Source organism: Trichosurus vulpecula, chromosome 1 (genome assembly GCF_011100635.1).
Source record: "Trichosurus vulpecula isolate mTriVul1 chromosome 1, mTriVul1.pri, whole genome shotgun sequence".
Classification (NCBI taxonomy): Eukaryota; Metazoa; Chordata; class Mammalia; order Diprotodontia; family Phalangeridae; genus Trichosurus; species Trichosurus vulpecula.
In genome coordinates this window covers 491,847,598-491,869,149 of record NC_050573.1, presented here as the reverse complement: position 1 = coordinate 491,869,149, position 21,552 = coordinate 491,847,598, and the positions used below count along the sequence as shown (strand labels likewise).

General features: G+C 38.3%; 1 protein-coding gene and 1 pseudogene across 1 annotated transcript in view; one reads left to right on the top strand and one right to left on the bottom strand.

Moving 5' to 3' along the window:
• HACD4 (3-hydroxyacyl-CoA dehydratase 4) overlaps positions 1 to 21,552 on the bottom strand; it is a 48,260-nt gene that overhangs the window by 19,445 nt on the left and 7,263 nt on the right. The window lies entirely within an intron of this gene.
• LOC118858102 lies at positions 2,585 to 21,291 on the top strand (annotated as a pseudogene).

Genomic DNA, 21,552 nt, shown 5'->3' with positions numbered 1-21,552 from the left:
CTTGTCAAACCCCTTCACCTTGCTTTCCTTAGTTAAGCAGATCAAAATAACCTGTGCTGTTGGCAGCTTTCTGGGTGCTGGCTGTGGGTGGATCTTATACCCCCACAGAAGGTGCTAGCCAGATTGTTGAAACATTCCATTATAATTATTATTATTAATTGTAAGCTAATATCCACACATTACCTAATGACTTACCTAATTTACACACTGGGAATATATGTGCAAGGCACTACTACCATGGCACCTTACTAAATGCCAGGCTCTACGATAAGTGCTGGGAATACAAACATAAGTGGAAAGAAAGACAGTTCCTGCCCCCAAGGAGCTTACATTCTAACGGAAGGAAGCTGTTGCTCAGTCATCATTCTTTCAGTGGAGTCTGACTCTTCATGACCCTATTCAGGGTTTTCTTGGCAAAGATACTAACATGGTTTGCCATTTCTTTCTCCAGCCCAGAGTCTCAGAGCTAGTAAGCATCTGAGGCTGGATTTGACCTCAGGTCTTCCTGATTTCAGGTCTGGTGCTCTATCCGCTGTACCACCTAGCTGCCTGTAGTGGAAGGAAGACAACACATAAAAGAGAAATGAAAAGGGCAAGGAGGTAACAGAAGGTCCAAGACTCGCGGGCAGGATAAAGAAAGTCCTATGAAGATGAGTCAGCAGGGCAGCCTGGAGAGAAATGACCAACCAGGTGGTTGGCCTTGGCCTCCTCCTTAGAATGGAAGTTCTGGGAGGAACCTGCCAATCAAAGAGGAGCGACTGCATGGTTAGGACGGTACCTCCAATGAAAGAAGATGTCTAGTGGTAGAGTGAGCTTTCAGGGTAAAGAGCTTTCTATGGCATGATAGATAAAGTCCTCTGGAGAGAAGGCAGCAGCGTGGCCTGGGGAGGGTCACTCAGCTATTAAGAGTCTATAGATAGATTTGAACCCAATCTTCTTGGTTCTATCTGCTAATATACCACCTCTAATTATTTGTTTGTTTTCAACCAATCCTACTATTCCAATGTCTCAGCACGATTGTACTATCCTTTAAGAACTATATCTGACAAGTTACCTTGATGTAATTAAAAACCAAAACAAAACATGGCTTTCCATTGCCTTGTATCTAGAAAAACAGGGAACAAATTTTCATTAAAGGATCCAATCCGCTTACAAATCCAATTCCAAAACACTTTGTGTTCTCCTTTATACCACATTCTAGAGAGTTCAAATAAATTAAAGAACAGAGGAATGTTGGATTTTACCCTTCTCATACTAACGTTTTCATTTGTTTCTACTGTTAGAATAAGCCTACTTGCAGGCACAGTACTAATTGCATTCAGTAACTACCAACTGACAGCCTGAATAGGATCCAAAATTAATTCAGTAGTCTTGATCCCCTTTCTTGAAAAAAAAAAAAGGAAAATGCATATATATATATATGTATATTATATATGGATATATATATGTACACACACACACCCCACACATGGCATCTATACTACTACTATTTGCCTTTATTAATAATGCATGACTCACCAACCAATGAACCTCGTTACAAGCCCCAAACTGGTCACCTTTAACTAACACAATTTATCAGTCCTTCCAATAAATCTTGGACTCGCTCTATTCCACTTTTATGTTCCAGAAGTAACCCAAAACATTTTGCTCAAGAATGAGATTCCTCACATGACAAAAGCTAACTCTAATTTCAATCTTAGATCAAATTACAAGATTCTCTTTTGTGTCCCTCAGACACTCATATTAAGCTGTCTTTCTAAACTTGTGGGTTATGTTCCCACCACTTCTTAGCTAACAGTGAAACACCATAGACAATTGGCTTTCATTTATGAGAATCTCCCCAACCCTTTTTTTAAAAATTGAGAAGCCTTGGCAGTGGTTCAACTGTTCTTCAAGCCTACATTCATATGAAAACTGTGGTTATAGTTTAAAAAAAAAAGAAGTGATACTTTAAACCTCAACTTTACAGTTTAATGTTTATTGCTCGGTCATTCTACCTATGTTCACTAACCAATGATTATTTTAGACACAAGCACCCTTTACTTACTTTTTGGTACATGGTCAAGAATGGTCAGCACTACCCTCACCTTTGTTTTGAAAGTGGAACTCAATCATCCTGCATCTTTACTTGGATAGAATAGTAATAATTAGTCTTTTTTTCTTTACTATAGAACTAATTAGGTTTAGAGGTTTTGGAAACTAACTAGTCAACATTTCTAATTACTAGTCCTTGATATAGCATTCCCTCAGATAAATTATAATAAAGTTTTAGAGTACTTCTACCATATCATCCTCTTTGACTGAAGAGGCTAGTACTAGACTACCAAGCACTCTAAGGAATCTTTGTCTATTCAGTAGCATCTGTTGACTTAGTGATTTTCTCAATTCATCTTGCCAATACTTAAAAAATTTTATTTGTACTTAACTTTATTATTGTAATTATTTATTTGAATTTTTATTATCATGAACCCAACAAACATCATCAACATGAACATTTTCCTATCCAAAGGAGAAAAGAAAAAGAGGACTGGCAACAGACTCGGTTTAATACGTAGAATCTTTTGATATAGTTATCTCAGATATGATGGCTTCAAGGTTACTGTGGGTCACTGGTGGTCTAGGCCTTAAGGGCCTATGGCCCTGCTCAGGCCACTGCTTGCTCTATGGTGACTGGAGAAGGTATTCCTTCTGATGAGGAGCAGGCTACTGGCTTGGAGAGAGAGATTATGAAGGCTGCAAGAAATGGTTTGGATCCATACAATAATTTAGCCCCAAAGGCAGCTCCAGGGACTAAGGAGGAGCCCAACCTGGTCCCTTCCATCACTGACAAATGAATAGTGGGCTGTATCTGTGAAGAGGAAAACAGTGCAGTCATCTGGTTCTGACTTCATAAAAGTGAGATGTAGCATTGCCCTAACTATGGAACCATTACAAGCTGGTACCCCACCAGTTTAGCACTCTCATGCACATTAAAAATGCTGTGAATGGGGACAGAGCCAAGATGACAGTTGGAAAGCAGGGACTTGCTTAAGCTCTCCCCCAGGTCCCTCCAAACACCTATAAAAATGACTCTGAACAAATTCTAGAGCTGCAGAACCCACAAAATAGCAGAGGGAAGCAGGGCCCCAGCCCAGGACAGCCTGGATGGTTGCTGGGAAGGGTCTATGGCGCCGAGCTGGGAGCAGACCAGAGCCCAGCATGAGCCCCACCATGACCAACCAGACCAGGAGCCAGGCAGAACAGGTGTAGCACCCTGAATCAATGAGCTGGGGCAGTTACCAGACTTCTCAACCCATAAATGCCAAAGACAACAGAGCAGCTTAGTGGGAAAAACTGCGGGGGACAGAGTGAAAGAAGTTTGTGGTTGGCCACCACCCCATGGGCAGTGGAGGTGGTGCAGCTCTAAGGCTGCTTCCAGAGTTCCAGCTGCAGTTGCTTCTGGCCCCAGGCCCACCTGGTGGGAGGAATTAAGTGGCAGATCAGAGCAGGAATGCAGAGCCTGCTTGGATCTGGGCTGCAACCCTGGTTGGCGATTCTTGGGGCAGAAGGAGTGCTGGTGTGGCAGAGATTGCTGTGTAGAACTAGCTCTGAAAATAGCAGCAGAGCCCCTCAAGCTTGGGACAAAGTACACTCTACAAGCAGTCATACCCCAACAAAAAGCTCAAAGGTCAAGTAGTTGGCTGGGAACATGAACAGGCAGCAAAAATGCTCTCAGATTCAGACTCAGACTTTGGAATCTTTTCTTGGTGACAAAGAAGACCAAAACATACAGCCAGAAGAAGTCAACAAAGTTAAAAAGCCTACATCAAAAGCCTCTAAGAAAAATATGAATTGGTCTCAGGCCATGGAAGAACTCAAAAAGGATTTGGAAAAGCAAGTAAGAGAAGTAGAGGAAAAATTGGGAAGAGAAATGAGAGTGATGTGAGAAAACCATGAAAAACAAGTCAATGACTTGCTAAAGGAGACCCAAAAAATACTGAAGAAAATAACACCTTAAAAAATAGATTAACTCAAATGGCAAAAGAGCTCCAAAAAGCCAATGAGGAGAAGAATGCCTTGGAAGGCAGAATTACCCAAAGGGAAAAGGAGGTCCAAAAGACCACTGAAGAAAATACCACCTTAAAAATTAGATTGGAGCAAGTGGAAGCTAGTGACTTTATGAGAAATCAAGATATTGTAAAACAGAACCAAAGGAATGAAAAAAATGGAAGACAATGTCAAATATCTCATTGGAAAAACCACTGACCTGGAAAATAAGTCCAGGAGAGATAATTTAAAAATTATTGGACTACCTGAAAGCCATGATCAAAAAAAGAGCCTAGATATCATCTTTCAAGAAATTATCAAGGAGAACTGCCCTGATATTCTAGAGCCACAGGGTAAAATACAAGTTGAAAGAATCCACAGATCACCTCCTGAAAAAGATCCCAAAAAGAAAACTTCTAGGAATATTGTTGCCAAATTCCAGAGTTCCTAGATCAAGGAGAAAATACTGCAAGCAGCCAGAAAGAAACAATTTGAGTATTGTGGAAACACAATCAGGATAATACAAGATCTAGCAGCTTCTACATTAAGGGATCAAAGGACTTGGAATATGATATTCTGGAGGTCAAAGGAGTTAGGACTAACCAAGAATCATCTACCCAGCAAAACTGATTATCATGCTCCAAGGCAAAATATAGATTTTCAATAAAATAGGGGACTTTCAAGCTTTCTCAGTGAAAAGACCAGAGCTGAATAGAAAATTTGACTTTCAAACACAAAAATCAAGAGAAGCATGAAAAGGCAAACAAGAAAGAGAAATCATAAGAGACTCACTAAATTTGAACTGTCTTGTTTACATTCCTACATGGAAAGATGATGTATGTAATTCATGAGACCTTTCTCAGTATTAGGGTAGCTGAAGAGAATATATATATAGACAGAGCACATAGGGTGAGTTGAATATGAAGGGATGATATCTAAAAAAAATAAATTGAGGGATGAGAGAGGAATATATTGAGAGAGGGAGAAAGGGAGAGATAGAATGGGGTAAATTATCTCGCATAAAAGTGGCAAGAAAAAGCAGTTCTGTTGGAAGGGAAGAGGGGGCAGGTGAGGGGGAATGAGTGAATCTTGCTCTCATTAGATTTAACTTGAGGAGGGAATAACATACACACTCAATTGGGTATCTTACCCCACAGGAAAGAAGGGGGAAGGGGATAAAAAAGGGGGGATGACAGAAGGGAGGGCAGATAGGGGGAGGAGGTAATCAAAAGCAAACAGTTTTGAAAAGGGACAAGGTCAAGGGAGAAAATTGAATAAAGGGGGACAGGATAGGAGGGAGCATAATATAGTTAGTCTTTCACAACATGAGTATTGTGGAAGGGTTTTACATAATGATACACATGTGGGCTATGTTGAATTGCTTGCCTGCCTAGGGAGGGTAGGTGGGGAGGGAAGGGGGGAGAGAATTTGGAATTCAAAGTTTTAAAAGGAGGTGTTCAAAAAATAGTTTTTTTGCATGCAACTGGGAAATAAGATATACGGGCAATGGGGCATAAAAATCTATCTTGCCCTACAAGAAAGTAAGGGAAGAGTGGATGTGGGAGAGTGGGGTGACAGAAGGGAGGGCTGACTGGGGAACAGGGCAATCAGAATATATGCCATCTTTGAGTGGGGGGGGAGGGTAGAAATGGGGAGAAAATCTGTAACTCAAAATCTTGTGGAAATCAATGCTGAAAACTAAAAATATTAAATAAATAATAAAATATAAAGAAAAAAACCACTACGAACAAAAAGCATGAACTTATATGAGATTCTTGTCATATGCCCCTATATGAATTCCAGGCAGAAATCCACATGTGCCACATTAAATAGACCTCCGGCTGACATGTTAAACTGTGCTGAATTACTGTAAAGCATTAATGAAATGTGGTTAGTATATTTGCCAACAGGTATCAAAAATCCTCCCCCAACTGCTTTATTCCCTGTCACAATCTTTGGCTGGGAGACTCGGTCTACATGAAAGCCCATCAATGAAAGAAAGCACTCCAACATCACTGGAAGGGCCCATTCAGATGTTGTTGACCACCAGCATAGCAGGTCCCTGCCAAGACCATCAGAGGTGGCCCTATCCATCACACTGAAAAAATATTCCTCTACCTTTAGACTTGGATATCATCCTCCACCCCCCACCCCCCCCGCAATGCAATTAAACCTCAGAGGTTCAACCAAAACCAACCATAACATACTCTAACCCACCACTAACAGCTACACACAAAACCATCAAAAACCAGAGATTTTGAAGCAGAAGTTGCAAAACTGAATACTAATAAAACATCTAACAAGGGTACAAAATATATCATGATTTTCATATTAAGTTTAACCATAACTAATGATATGAAAAACCACTGCTGTAATTCAACTACAAAAACTAATAACCAACATTCAAAATGACTACAGCTTAATAGAAAGTACTAAAAAGATAGGAAATAAATTCATCTTTATTTCTTTTGTTAGGGTTTATTTTTATGCAGTTGTAATAATCATTGCTAGCATGAACACAGTGCTTTAAAGTTCATAGAGCATTTTCCATGATTTTATTTGATCCTCACCACAATCCTCTGATCAAGTGCTATTATTATCCAGATTTTTACAGACCAGGAAACTGAGACTAAGGGAGGCTAAGTGATTTGCACCGGGTTGCTCAGCTAATAAGCATCTAAAGCGAGATTCAAACTCAGCTCTTCCTTATTCCAAACCCACTGCACCACCTAGCGGCCACGATTGGTGTGATTATAAGTCTGCCAAGAGCACAGAGTAATCAGCAAGCAGAAACCTGAGTTTCTGACTCCAAGTCCAACACTAGAAGAGCTTGCTAGGTTTAGGAGGCAGACAACAACAATAATCGGCACTTATATGACACTTAAAAGTTTACAAAGCACTTTGCATACATTATTTCCTCTGGAATTCACAACAACCTTGTGTCGTAGCTACTACAGGTATTATCTCATTTTTCCAGATGAGAAAACGGAGGCTTAGGAGGTTAACTTGTGGCTTGTCTGTGGTCACAAAGGTATTTGTCTGTTTTAACCTAAAATAGGGGAGCGTGTTCTACTTTGGGACAAGGAAAGAGTAGGGAATATTATTTGGGGGATCAATGGACCAAACAGAGCAACAGCCTTGGGATGCTTTTCGGGTCATCCTGATGCCAAGCTCATCACTCTCTCTACATACATGTTGCAGTTTAGACTTGGAGTCAGGAGATGTGGGTTTAGATCCCAGCTCTGACACATACTTAGTCATGTGATCTTAGGCAAGAGACTTAAATTCTCTGAATTTTAGGTTCCTCTTCTTCAAAATCAGGATAATAATATTTATTTACACACATAAGATTGTTCTGGGGAAAATACTTAGAAAACTGCATAGTGCCCTATAAATGTAAGCATCTATTCTTAATAAACAAGGTTGGAGGAGTTCCACTAATGATAATGTTTATGGTTTGTTTATGGTTCAGGATAAGGGAAAAAACACCCTGCTTCAGAAAAGGGGAAGTACTTCACATTTTTTGACATGCCTTTCTTCTTATAAAGAAAGACTAATGAGAAACTGCTGAGCTACTAATCTGTTCCTTGGTGGGGATAAATATAGATCCAAAGAAATGTCCTAAAAGGCAGAAGATAAAACTGTATAATGATAAATAGTTGGGTCCAAAAAAAAAAGTCAACCCATGTTTCTGGCATTTTGGTCACGCATCCCAGACAATAACTAAAACAGGGTGACTGGGACTTTGCCTTTGTATGATGAATTTAAAAATAAAACAGTCTAATAACACTCGTAATCAGAACTTCGGCTTAGAGACAAGGTTTAGCACTTAGTAGAAATAATGAGTCAAAGTAAGAAGCTACCAGATAGCACATTCAATGCCAGAAGGCTGTTGTCCGCATTAGCACAGTCCACCTGCTCCCACACACAACCTTTGGTCTTTCCCCAAGCTGTGTTTCATCCTGATTGCCCCAAACACCAAAATTGCTAGTTATAGCTCTGCTGGAACCTATCCACTACAGTCACTGAACTGAGTGCATAGAGGATCAAGAAAAATAACATGCAACAAAAATTAGTTTGACAAGGAAACAGATTTTTCAGTGGTTACAGAACCTTTGAATGTTATTGTACAATGACAAAACAAATTAGGTCCATTATTAGGATGGGCAAAGTTATTAAATCAATCTACTTTTCTGCCAACTTACTTATTTCTGAGGCCAATTCAGTGCCCCAACTACAAGTTAAACCGTGTTCTGTTTAAAGTCCTCTCCCAAACGCTGAAACAAAAAAAAACAAGAATAGCCATTGATATAGTTCATACTAGTAGCAGTCTCTCTAGCCTGGGGGATATAGCATACTGATTCTCTTGAATTAGGTATTAACCAGCCATGTATTTTGTACATCCTATTAGCAACGTATCTTAAAATGAAGAAGGGTGTATATTTTTAGTACAATTCAAACTGATAAGTTAAAATGATCCCTGTGCCACACTTTAATGTAGACAATTAAATTTAAAACAGGCAAAAATTAAAACATAGCAATTATTTAGTTAAATTTAGTAGGCGTTTATTAAGTGGCTAGTATGTGTCAGGCACTATGCAAAATGGTGGGAATACAAAGACCAAAACAAAACAGTCCTTACCCTCAGGGAGCTTATTTTCTACCAGTGGAAAAGCAACATGAGCAAAGAAAAGTAAATACAAAATGGATGCAAAAAGTAGTTTAGGAGGTGGGGGCGGGGAGGGGAAGAACCTTAACAACTGGAAGAATCAGGAAAGGTCTTTTGTAGGAAATAATACTTGAGCCAAGCTTTGACAGGAGCTACGGGTCTCAAGGGCCAGAGAGGAGGAGGGAGAATGGTCTAGGTAAGGCGGACGGCCCGTGCAGGTGGACAGCATGTGCAAAGGCACAGGAGTTTCCTACCTAAAATTATAGCAATAAAAATATCTTGCATTTTAAACATTTTGCATCTGGGGAACTTGAAGTTAAGGATGTGAACAGTGACTAAAAGTGAATTATTGCTGCATAAATCTCATTTAATATCTTGTGTTTTATCTATTAAAAGGAAATAATATTTCAATTGTAGGGAGTTGAAAGCATCTTTTTTTGGGAAGGAGGGAAGGTGTGTGATCCAAGTTGTTTCACTCCTATGAAATTTCAGCGAGTACCTCATTTTCCCTTAGCTCTTCAAAACAATCAGCCAATTACTTTCCTCTGCACATAAATAACATTTTAATAATTCAATTATATATAATATATATTATTATGTTGTTATATATTACACACATATATATGTTATATATCATATTATATATGTATATGTGTATGTATATATAGATATCTCTCTTTATATATACACATATACATGTGTGTGTTTGTGTGTGTGTGTGTGTGTATACTACCCAGGAGCTTCTCCTCTACTATTTTTCCTCTACAGATGTCTTACTCTGTTGACTAATGAGGTTATGATGGGGATTTTGCATTCTTAAAACCCTCTTTGCTGAATGGAAGCTTTGCCAGATTCTCCTACCCTGGAGAAGCATTAGGCTCTGTCAAATGTCAGAAGATCAGTGCAAAGACACATCACCAGAAGGTGGGGGTATCCAAGCACTGGACTTTTTTGGTCACAGAAACCCATGAAAGAAATGAAAATAGGAAACAAACCCCAGTCTGTGTGGCACCCAGTGGGACTTCCACCTCTACATGGATAATGGCAGTGGCTATAAAGAGAAGGAAGGGGCAAAGAGCGCTGCTAGCAATAAACAACAATTTGTCAAGCATAACCATTTTTAGACTCCCTAACAAATATTAATTTAACTGAAACCCTTAATAGGATTCATCTTATTCTGCTTTGCTCAAGAGAATTGATCTAGGAACAATGGGTAGAAGTTACAAATTGGAAAATTCAAGTTTGATGTGAAGAAATGCTTTCTTAACAATTAGAGCTCTCTGAAAGTGAAATGGACTGCCTCTGTTGGTTCTCCATTACCAGATTTTCAAGGTGGAATGACCGCATTGGACATTGTAGTAAGGTCTATTTCTCTTCAGGTGTAGGTTGGAATAGATGTTTCCAGATTCTCTGATTGTTAATTTAAGATCTTTGTCCAATGACTAACCATTTGATATACTACTGAGCAACTGAATTGTATCCATATTGATAATTTTACAGCAAATGAAACCACTAGTCACAAAGCTATAGTAGCTAACTGGAAAGATTGTTAATAGGTTTTCCTTAACCCCCAAAATAAAGAAGTTGGAAAAGTTGGTTTCACCGAGCACTCAAAGGTAAAAAGGAAGAGAAATTTAAGGGACACTTCATCATAATACTTTGCAGTGCTTACCTTGAGCATAAGCAAACATTACTGCCATGAAGATAATTGTAGTTTCCATGCTAATATCTTTTAGAAGATGAAGAAATATAGAAAATTCATGAAGTCTACTAAGAACATGACAAGATCCTTCAGCCTCAGTCAACATATGCTTTGATACTCAGTAACTTCATTGGAAAGTTAGGCAGAAGAAAAAATAGCAAAAACCATGGAAGTAGTTAGAAATCATCAAAGAGGAACTGCTGCCCTTAGCATTTTCATGGTTCTGAATAATCAGTAGAGTATAAGGGCCTCGTCCTGAAAAATTCCTCAAAAAACCAAATGGGCTTTTAGAGGCTGCTCAATGGAGGACCAAGATCCTCTACACCATAGCTGCTGCTTCCAATCTCATTCCCTTACAGGTTAGCCTTCTACCCATTCTAGGGAAGAGATCCTGGAATTCAGAAGAAGGAAAGAAAGGAAAGAAGAAACATAGGAAAAGATAAAATAAGAGGAGGAGAAGGAAGGACAGTGTCTTGCACAGGTCACAAAAGAAGACAAATTGGTTCCAGCACTGAAGGTGAATGGCTCATATTCTGGAGCCAAGGCCACAGTGAGAACTCAGGTCTCTAACTAGCTCAGTGAGGTCCTATTCCCTCTGAGCCTTGTCCAGATGTGGAATCTCTTAGGGAGCTGTTGGGGAGGATGGGTCCTAGAGAATTGAAAAGCTAGGTCTTCCTTTTGGGTGAGTGATGATGAGGGAGGGAGAGAAGAAGACAAAAATAGCCCGGATTTGGGCAAAAGGACCTGGATCCAAATTCTAGTTCTGTTACCTTTTATTTGTGTGATTTGGGGCAAAATAACTTATCTTGGCCTCAGTGTCCTCATCTGTAAAATGAGGATATAATCTTTAAGGATCCCTTAAAGTGTTAGATTCTGTGATCCCTCAGACTCTATGCTACTTATCCTGTAAAATATTGTTTGTGATTAAAAAGTGGGGGCAAGGGTTTAGAGAGTATTTAAAAGCCAACACCTGTACATCAGATATTTTTTGTGGTGATCACTCAATAAGAATACGAAAAAATGATATTGGCCATATATTAACCAAGAGGAAACGACTGGTTACTGATGTGGGAGTCATTTCACAATCAAATGTCTCTGTCTATAATCACCGATTGGTCAGAAGTAAGATCAAAAAAAGAGACAAATTTTGCAGGGAAAGATAAAGATGAGAAGTAAGAGTTTATCCTAAAGTATTTAAATAAGCTGTTGAGTAAAAAAAAATAGAAATGGACAAAAGAAAAGGCAATATAAATCTCACCAAATCATAATTTTAACTGACACAAAACAATTGTCACAAAAAGGAAGCAAAAAGGACCCAGGACCTGTTTCAGCCAGTAAATGCTTGATTTCCTTATTAAATTAAATTAGCAGAGAAACATGGCAGCCTCAGGCAACAATTACTGAGAGTGCAAGATATTTTCAAAACATTATGGAGGAAAAAGATGGAAGATTAAGTGCAGTACCACCTCACAAATCAACGAACAATGAAAAGCAGATGAGAGGGAAACAAGCCTGCAGAGAACTTGGCATGAGACCTAGTTAAACTAGATTATCTTAAGAGAATTTGTAGATGAAACAGAAGGACCACAAGTAGATATGAAATGAAATAGACCTACTAGGGTTTCTCATGAAGGATGATAGCTCAAAGCACTGCATTTGGATTCAAAAACCCGATTATCAAATGTACTATTTGAGGAAATGGCAATTACAACCAAGAAGATAAATCAGAGTTTGAATAATCTAAAGTACACACAGAGGGAATCCCTGCTGCAGATAATCAATCATTTAGCATTATTAAGAACATATTATGTGCCAAGCAAGCCCTTACTAAGCCCTGGGAATACAAAGAAGCTAAAATGGTCCCTGCTCTCAAGGAGATCACAGTCTAATGGGAGAGAGAGCATACAAACAACTATTTACAAGCAAGACATATACCGGATTATTTGGGGTTGGGGTGGGTAGGTAGGTGGTGCATTGAATGGAGCACTGGGCTCAGAATCAGGAAGACTCAACTTTGTGAGTTCAAATCTGGCACCAGACACTTATTAGTTGTGTGACCCTGGTAAGTCACTTAACCCTGTTTGCCTCAATTCCTCATCTCTAAAATGTGCCAGAGAGGGAAATGGCAAACCATTCCAGTATCTCTGCTAAGGAAATCTCAAATGGACTCATGAAGAATTGGACACAACTAAAAACAACTGAATGAAAAAGCACTCTCAAAGGGAAGGCACTAAGATTAGGAGAGGCTTCTTCTTGCAGAAGGTGGGACTATTGTTGTGACTTGAATGAAGCCAAGAAAGCTAGGAGGCTAAAACAAGAAAGGAGAGAATTCCAGGCATGAGGAACAGCCAGTGAAAATGTTGGGTGTCAGGAGATGGAATATTGTGTGGGAAGAACAGTAAGGATGTGAATGCTGCTGGATTGTAGAATACTTGGAGGGGGTGTAAGGAATAAAAAGACCAGAAATGTAGAAAGGAGATAGGTGATGAAGGGCTTTCAAAGCCAAATATTTGGTCCTTCAGTCAATAGAGAGTCATTGGAGTTTATTGAATAGAGGGATGTTGTGATCAGACTTGGACTTTAGGAAGATTAACTTGACGGCTGAATGGAGAGTGGATGGGAATGGGGAGAGACTGGAGGAAGGGAAAACAACAGTAGGCTATTGCGATAGTCCAGGAAAGAGGTAATGAAGGCCTGTACCAGAGGGATTACAGTTTGAAAGGGGAGAGATTTTATGGAATTACAAACACTAGGACTGGACATTTGATTGGATATGATATAGGAGAGAGAGGAATCAAGGATGATACCTGGGTATTGAGCCTGAGTGACTGGGAGAACGGTGGAGCTATCAACAGTAATAGGAGAGTTAGGAAGAGGGGAGAGTTTGAGTGGAAAGACGATGGCATGTTGAGCTTAAGATGTCTATGGGACATTAATTCAAGATATCTAATGGGTAGCTGGAGATGCAAAATTGGAAGTCAAGAGAGTGGTTAGAGCTATACCAGGAGATCTGAGATAATGTTCAGGGATCAATTTTCAAGGTTTATCCAAGAGGAGTTCTCAAAAGAATTGAAAAGAGGCAACTGAAACTTAAACTCCTAAAAATGGTCTATATCTTCATCAAAGCTATCCTTGATGAAAACAGGGGAAAGTGCAGGCAGTCTTCATGTTCTCAGACAATTTTTCACAGTAGATCACATCTTTTAAAAACATTATTGACATATTTAGAGTTTTATATCACCTTCCTTTCTAGAAAATGTTTCCTTTTTTTCAATTACATGTAAAAACAATTTTTGTCATTTGTTTTTTTTAAATTTTGAGTTCCAATTTCTCCTTCCCTCTCTCCTCATTGAGAAGGCACATGTGCCATCATGCAAACAATATTTCCAAATTAGCCATCTTATGATAGAAAACACAGCAAAAACCTCCAAGAAAAATAAAGCAAATAAAAAAAAACTTTGCTTCAATCTACATTCATATTCCATGGGTTCTTTCTCTGGAAGTGGATAGCATTTTTCATCATAGGCCCTTCTGAACTGTCATAGATCACTGTATTGCTGAGAATAGCTAAATGATTCAAACTAGATTATCATACAATATTGCTGTTACTGTTTACAATGTTCTCCTGGTTCTGCATCAGTTCATGTAAATCTTTACTAGGTTTTTCTGAAAGCATCTTGCTCATCATTTCTTATGGCACAATAATATTCCATCACAATCATACACTACCACTTATTCAGCCATTCTCTGCTTGATGGGCATCCCCTCAATTTCAAATTCCTTGCCACCAAAAAAAGAGCTGCTATAAATATTTTTGTACATATAGGTCCTTTTAATTTTTCTTTGATCTCTTTGGGTTTCAGATCTAGTAGTGGTATTACTGGGTCAAAGGGTATGCACAGTTTGTAGCCCTTTGGGCATAGCTCCAAATCTCTCTCCAGAATATCACCTTCATTTCTAAATATGTCCCTCCCCCACTGCGAGAGCCACGCAAAGAATGTAAAAAAGGAAAAAAAAAGTTTAGGGAAACCATACAATGCTCTACACTTATGGTCCCATACCTTTGCAAAAGAATAAAATATACAAATTCAAATTGATAGTAAAAATTCCCATTTGCATTTTTATTTCTTAACATTTCTCCTAATGGTTATTTGCTGCTCTTGAACCTTTTTTTTCTTTCTATTTTAACAATTAAATAAATCAAGTATCTAACGTGTGTTCTTTTCTTCCTTTCTTCCTTCCTGCCTTCCTTCCTTCCTGCTTTCCTTATCTTACCCAGCCTCAGAGAGTGGCTCAGTGGCCACTCACATCCCAATCCCTCTACCGATCAGCACTGACCCTTTGACCTGCTCTGTTTGCTCCTTAGGGAGACTAATGGCACCCTGACCTCAAAGGCTCACCATAATGGTTCCAGACTTAGAGAAGACACTAGATAAGCTTTAGCCCTACTACTATTCAGAATTCCTAAGCTCAAGTGATTCACCAGCCTCAGCTTCAGCCACTCTGGTTAGTAGGAATTACAGGCATGTTCCATGCCCAGGGTTATGTGATATTTTCTTACAAATAACTCAGCATTAACATCCTACTCAGAGGTCTCATTGGGGCTACAAGGTCAACGCTGGGTTTTTAAAGGTTATGCCAGCAGAGACCAAGCTTCAGCAATTCCTAATAACCTGAAAAGGCATCAAAAGCTCACACCTGGTAAAGAATTCTATGTCTCTCATCCAAGGATTAGTCTGGCTAAGCTCAGAGAGGCTTATCACCAGGTTGGCCTAAGGCTAGTAAAGTTTTCTTGGACATGGCAATGATTTCTACTAAGATCTCTACAAACAACTTGTACTACTCACCCTCTGCTCTAATGGTTCTTAACCTTTTTTGTGTGTTATGGGCCCAGAGGCGTGCTGAGCTGGTTTATCTTCTCTCTTAAGAGCTGATTGTTAAATTTTCAGTGTGAGCATTTACACCTTGGAAATCAGCAAGCTATAAATGAGGGCTTGATTTATTGTTCTGTTGGTTATTTAGACTTAAGAAAGTGATGGAGAAAATGTTAATGATGTAGATTAAACTTAAAAGTGTGTCCAACATGCTTTTATTTTTTCAAAGAACCATTTGTTAAACGTTTACTAGCATGCCTTTTGGCAGCCTGGCAAAACCTATGAATCTCTTCTCAGAATATGATTTTGAAAACATAAAATAAAACAAAAAAAGATTCTAAAGGAAAGCAATTATATTGAAATGCAGTTATCACAATATTTTTTTTAAGTTCATGGGCCCTAGGTAAAGAACCCCTGCTCTATTAAGTTGTGTGTGGCAGGCTCAAGAGCTACAGCAGTAGAGGGAGACCAGTGGAGCTAAATCACAAATATTTGAAGTAGTGAGATATTTGCATATTTCAATGATGTCACTATGATATAAAGCAGGATATATCAATGCTTTTTTTCTTTTTAAAAAATTTATTTTATTTTTAATTTATGGAATAAAACAATCATTTCCAAAACATAGTATAATTTTTTTAAAAAGATGATTGCACATGAAACTGCAAATCTGTTATGTACAACTTGCTATTCCTTTTAAATATATGACGAATTACTGTATAATTTTCCTTTTTTTCCTTCCCTCTGCCCCTCCCACCCTAGAGATGACTACCATTAGATACAAATAAGTATATATATATATCTATCTATATCTATAGATATAGATATAGATATATAAAGTCACTCAATACATACTTCTATTTATCAGTTCTTTCTCTGGATGCAGATAGTGGCTTCCTTCATGTGTCCTTTGTAGTTCATTTGGGTATTTATAATTATATCTCAACAGAATAATGATATTTAAATGATAAGCTGCATTGACACATATAAATCATACACATTTAAATGGATCAACTGACAATTACAAAGTTCTTTAAGGTTTACCAACATTTCACATATATTATCTCACCTGGGCCTCATACCAACCACAAGACCAGGTACTACAGCTAGGTGGTGTAGTGGAGAGAGCACTTGGCATCCAGTCAGGAAGACCGAAGTTCAAATGCAGACTCAGACACTTACTAGCTATGTGACTCTGGGCAAGTCATTTGACCTCTAAATATCTCAGTTTCCTCAAAGGGGTAAAATAATAGGTCGTTGTGAGATAATATTTGTAAAGCACTTTGCATGGTGCCTGGAACATAGCAGGTGCTATATGCATGCTATTAACATGATGATTATTTTTGTCTCAATTTTAAAGATAAAGAAAGAAACTCTCAGGAGATGTTAAGTGACTCGTCTATGGTCAAAAAGGAAGCATTACAGGAAGGATTCAGGCCCAGGTTTTTCTGACTCCTAGGCCAGTGCAATAGTTACTCTGTTATGCTACTTCTACAAATCATTTTCAAGGCATGAAAAGACACAAAATAAAAATCTGTTTTGCAAATGACTCCATCTTTTATCCCTACGTGTAAAAAACTCACGAACTATATATCGATGACTATTCTGCTAAGTTTAGGCTCTTTGTTACCCTTTTTCTCCACCAGGCTGTAGAACACTTATTTAAATTGAGTATAATTTTAGAAAGTCATAATGGCTTTCCCCAGCTGTCAGATAAAGTAAGGCCTTTGAAAAGAAAAGAAAGAAAACCCACATCTGGCAGCTCAACCAGATGATAAAGGGGCCTTCATTTCTAGGGTCAGCTTTGGCTTCTTAGAAAATACAATTAAAAACACTGCAGATAGAGTGCTTTACCTTGGGTTTTTTGCAAGTTCTCACAAAGGCTAGACAGCAAAGGTTTATCTTATATTTAAAAATTAATGCCAACTACTAAAAACAATTACAATGACTTATTTTGCTTACTACTTGAAATTAACCAGCCCCATGTAATTTTCTAATCAAGTATGATTAACTCTTACACAAGTAACTTAACCAATATCTGCTCTGAGTTTTTTTTTTCTTTTAAAGGAAATGGGAAATAAGAGTAGCTAAGAACTATTACACAATTTTGCTGTTTAAAAAAAAAGGAGGGGGCCCTTGTGTTGCCTTAATTCTCAACATATTTAATAGGAGCAGAGAACAGAGCAATTTTCTGTTTAACTATAGCTCTTGAATAATAGAAGACAGGGAAGCTTTGGATAGGAAATCATAGTTTTTGAAGTTTTCTCCAGATCCTATTTCATTCTGGTAAAAAAAAAAACATGGAGAGAAGTATGTGAATAAAAGGGTAAGAAAAGGCAAAATCTTAATCATGCCCTCCTGTCGACTTTAAAATTTTCAAAGATTTAAAAGTTAATATTCTTCCCAGGAAGTTAGATGGCACAGTCGCTAGAGCGTTGCATTTGGAGGCAGCACGACCTGAATTCAAATCATGTTTCAGACTCTTAGTAGCTTTGTGACCTTGTTCAAGTCACTAAATCTCTGCCAGCTTAATTTTTTCTATATCTGGAAGGTGGAGATAGTAATAGCAACAACCTCACAGGGTGATTTTGAGGAGCAAATGAAATAGCATATGTAAAGCACTTTACAAACTTAAAAACACTGTACAAATCTCTCATTATCACGCATAATAATAACGAAAATGGTCTTTTCCCCCCACTCCAAAGGCAATACCTTGCTTTCCCTTTCCCTCATCTGCTCTATTACTTCATCCATTCTTCTCCCATTAGATAGTGAATTCCTTAAGAGGAAGGACTGACTTCGCCTTTCTGCATATCTCCTACAGGAGTGGGGAACCTGTGGCCTGGGGGGCACATGTGGCCCTCTAGGTCCTCAAGTGTGGCCTTTTGACTACCTCCAAACATCACCAAATGAATCACCTTAATAAAAGGATTTGTTCTGTAAAACTTGGACTCCATCAAAAGGCTGCACTCAAGCACCTAGAAAGCCACATGTGGCCTTGAGGCCACACCTGGTCGCCACCCCTGCTTAGCACATAGTAGGCAATAAATAAATGCTTATTGACTGCCTGACCAACACCTCCCTCCCTGAATGCTGGTAAGATGTTGAAGATTTAAAAAGTGGTTGGCACACAGGATAACAACAATAACTGTATTATCCCCAACACTTATCTAGGTAGTAATGGGAAGCTTGATCTCTTAGGAAAAAACAAAACAAACAAAAAACAACAATCAAGGAGACTAAGTGTAAAAATAGCGTACAGGAGAATATAATGAAAACTTTTTCAATTTAAGGGTGTAAGGTATATTCTTAACATACACATGACCCGTAATATAGACATCTATTGAATTCTTAAAATGCTATTTTACTCTGAAACCAATATAACATAATTATTCTACTACATTGCCAAAAAACCAAGCCATAGAAAACAGTTAAAGTATGGCACATCATTATGTGGTATTACAATAATATTTCTTCCTTTTCCCTACCACCAAATGAGGCAAGTACATAGAATAGCTATTTGCCTCTTAAATAACATGGGTAACTAACCATGTTCACCATCATTATGAAAGCAGGCTTTCTACCTTGTCTCTTTTCAAAGCAAAAGCAACCTGATTGTCACATCCCTAGTAAAATTAAATTTTATAAAAATAATTCTCTTTTGTCAGATCCGTATCAATTACAATTTTTTTAAGGAAATAGATTCAAGAGAACACCATCTGAATTCGACTTAGCTAAAGAATATTTCTTAATTGGAATTAGCTTCTGTGATAGTTGTATTCGACATTGATATAATATTTGTTTTGTACTTCTACTTCTACATGTCAACAGTTGAAATGCATTAGTCATGGAAAAACATAATTTCTGCACATCTCTCAAATTAAATTTTCACAGATTAGAAATGACAAAGCATCATTATCTCTCTAGGATTTTATTACTTTTTATAGCTTCCTATCCTTTGATAATTTGTCAGGAATATTTAAATATCACAAGTGATGCTCACATGGAAAAACTCTACACCTATTCTGCAGTGATTTATTGCTGAGCTGAATTCTGATATGCTTTGATTTCCCCCTTTCCCCAACATAGTACACTCTCAAAATCTTTTTTTTGGTCAGTTTAAAATTATTTGAATCAAGAACTTGACAAATATCAAATATTAAAATTTTTGTATACAAAGAAATGATGATTGCATATGAAAGTAGGAATTTCTATCACATACAGTTTGTTTTTTAAAAGTCTATATTAAATTTATCTCTGTAGTACCCACACTTCCATTCTCATCTGATTTATTTTCTATATTTCCTTTTCTTGTGTATTTTTCAAAATGTTTCACTGGCATTCTTTCTTCCTTTCTTCTTTGCTTCCTTCCTTCCTTCCTTTCTCTTTCTTTCTTTCTTTCTTTCTTTCTTTCTTTCTTTCTTTCTTTCTTTCTTTCTTTCTTCCTTCCTTCCTTCCTTCCTTCCTTCCTTCCTTCCTTCCTTTCTTCTCCTCTTCTTATTTCTCTTCTTTTTTACAACATCATTATCACTGCCACATACCAATTGTGTGACTGTGGGCAAGGTCACTTAATGTCTCACTGCTCTAGGTGACTATTTAAGATTGTAGATTGCACAGATGTCAACCTACACTGGTAGAGGGAATTTCTTCAGCTACCATTTCTCTATACTAATGAAATCACAGATCCCCTCTCTGTTCCTATCCATTATCTCTACCCTTCGTTCCTCTCCCAGGGAAATCTTTCTAAGTTAGTTCTCAAATTAGTTTTTAATCATATTTATATGCTTAAATTCACATTTATATTCACATTTCCTTCTGGTCTCCTTCCTTCTCTGTGAAAACACTACCGCTCAATTTTTTTCCCCTCTTGTCCTTGCCAAAAATAGAGTTAATAATCATGTTTGTGATATTTGGTCTCTGTCAGTGATACTGCTGAGATTCAGTTCACCTCTTTGGGCTTCTATGTAAAAAGAGAAATTTGGACTACAGTTATCCCTTCTGCATCACAGGGCTTAGGGGTGTGCACTACCATGATCTGGAAAATCAGCATGAGGCTTTTTGGCCCTCCCTTCATACTAAAGAAGTCTGAATTTTTTCTTTTTCTTTTATTGAGTGTTTACAATACCTTATCGTAAAATTTGGTTTAGGTATTTGGTCATAGACTATATGCAGGTCAGTGTTAAGTAAAAAATACTGCAGCTTCCACAATACTCCCCCCAAATTCCCATTTACAGTTATTTCTTATGCCAACCCATGATATATCGAATCAGCAAAGGAACAAGATCGCAACAGGAAAGTTGCAATGTGGAAGGGATATGTGTAGATGGCCTTTCTGGTTCCAGCTGTATTTCCATTACCCAAAGCTAACACAAAGCTATGACATCTCCATTCTGCCCTGAAAGCCCATTACTTCATTGAGGAAGGGGTGGCATGGTGACAGAGAACAAAAGGGTACTCTATTCTCAGAATATACAGTAGCGAAGGATGGAGAAGATGGAGTGGAAATGGTTGTTAACATCTTTCTCCAGCACAGGGCCAATACATCAACACAACAGTATTTTCAGAAAGCAACATCTACCACTGCCACACAAGCTAAGATTTCTATCAGAGTCCCAGTGGTTACTCCAGCCAAAAGCTATTACTTTAAAATGAAGGCATATCTCCTCTGACACTGCCATGACTCTGGCATAGGCACTCAACACCTTACACCTTCTGATTTTGGTCTTCTGGCCTCAAGTCTCTTCCCATTCCAGTGCATCCTCTACTTGGCCAACAAACAGATCTTCCTGAAGTGTGTGTGTCTGATTATTCTCCATCTCCATTCCCATCCCTATCCCCACCCCTATTTGATTAATTCCAGTGGCTCTCTGTTGCCTCCAAGATCAATTATAAAAACTCTTTGTTCCAGTTTTAAGAGCCTTCAAAACCTGAACCTTTCTTACCTTTCCAATATCCTTCTACCTTAGTTCCCTCCAAGTATTCGGCACTCCAGTGACACCGGCCTCTTTGCTACTTCTTGAGCAGAACACTTCATGTGGGTCTTTCTGCTGGCTGTCCAAAATACCTTGAATTCTCTTCCTCTTCATTTCTGGCTTCCTTCAGGTCCCAGATATAAGCCTACCTCATACAAGTAGCCCTTTCCAAACATCCTTAATGCTAGCACCTTCCCTCCAGTATTATCTTCAATTTATCTTCTATGTGTTTTGTTTGTAAAGTATCATTTGCATATTGTCTTCCGCCATTAGACTGTGAGTTCCTTGAGGTCAGAGACTGTCTCTGCC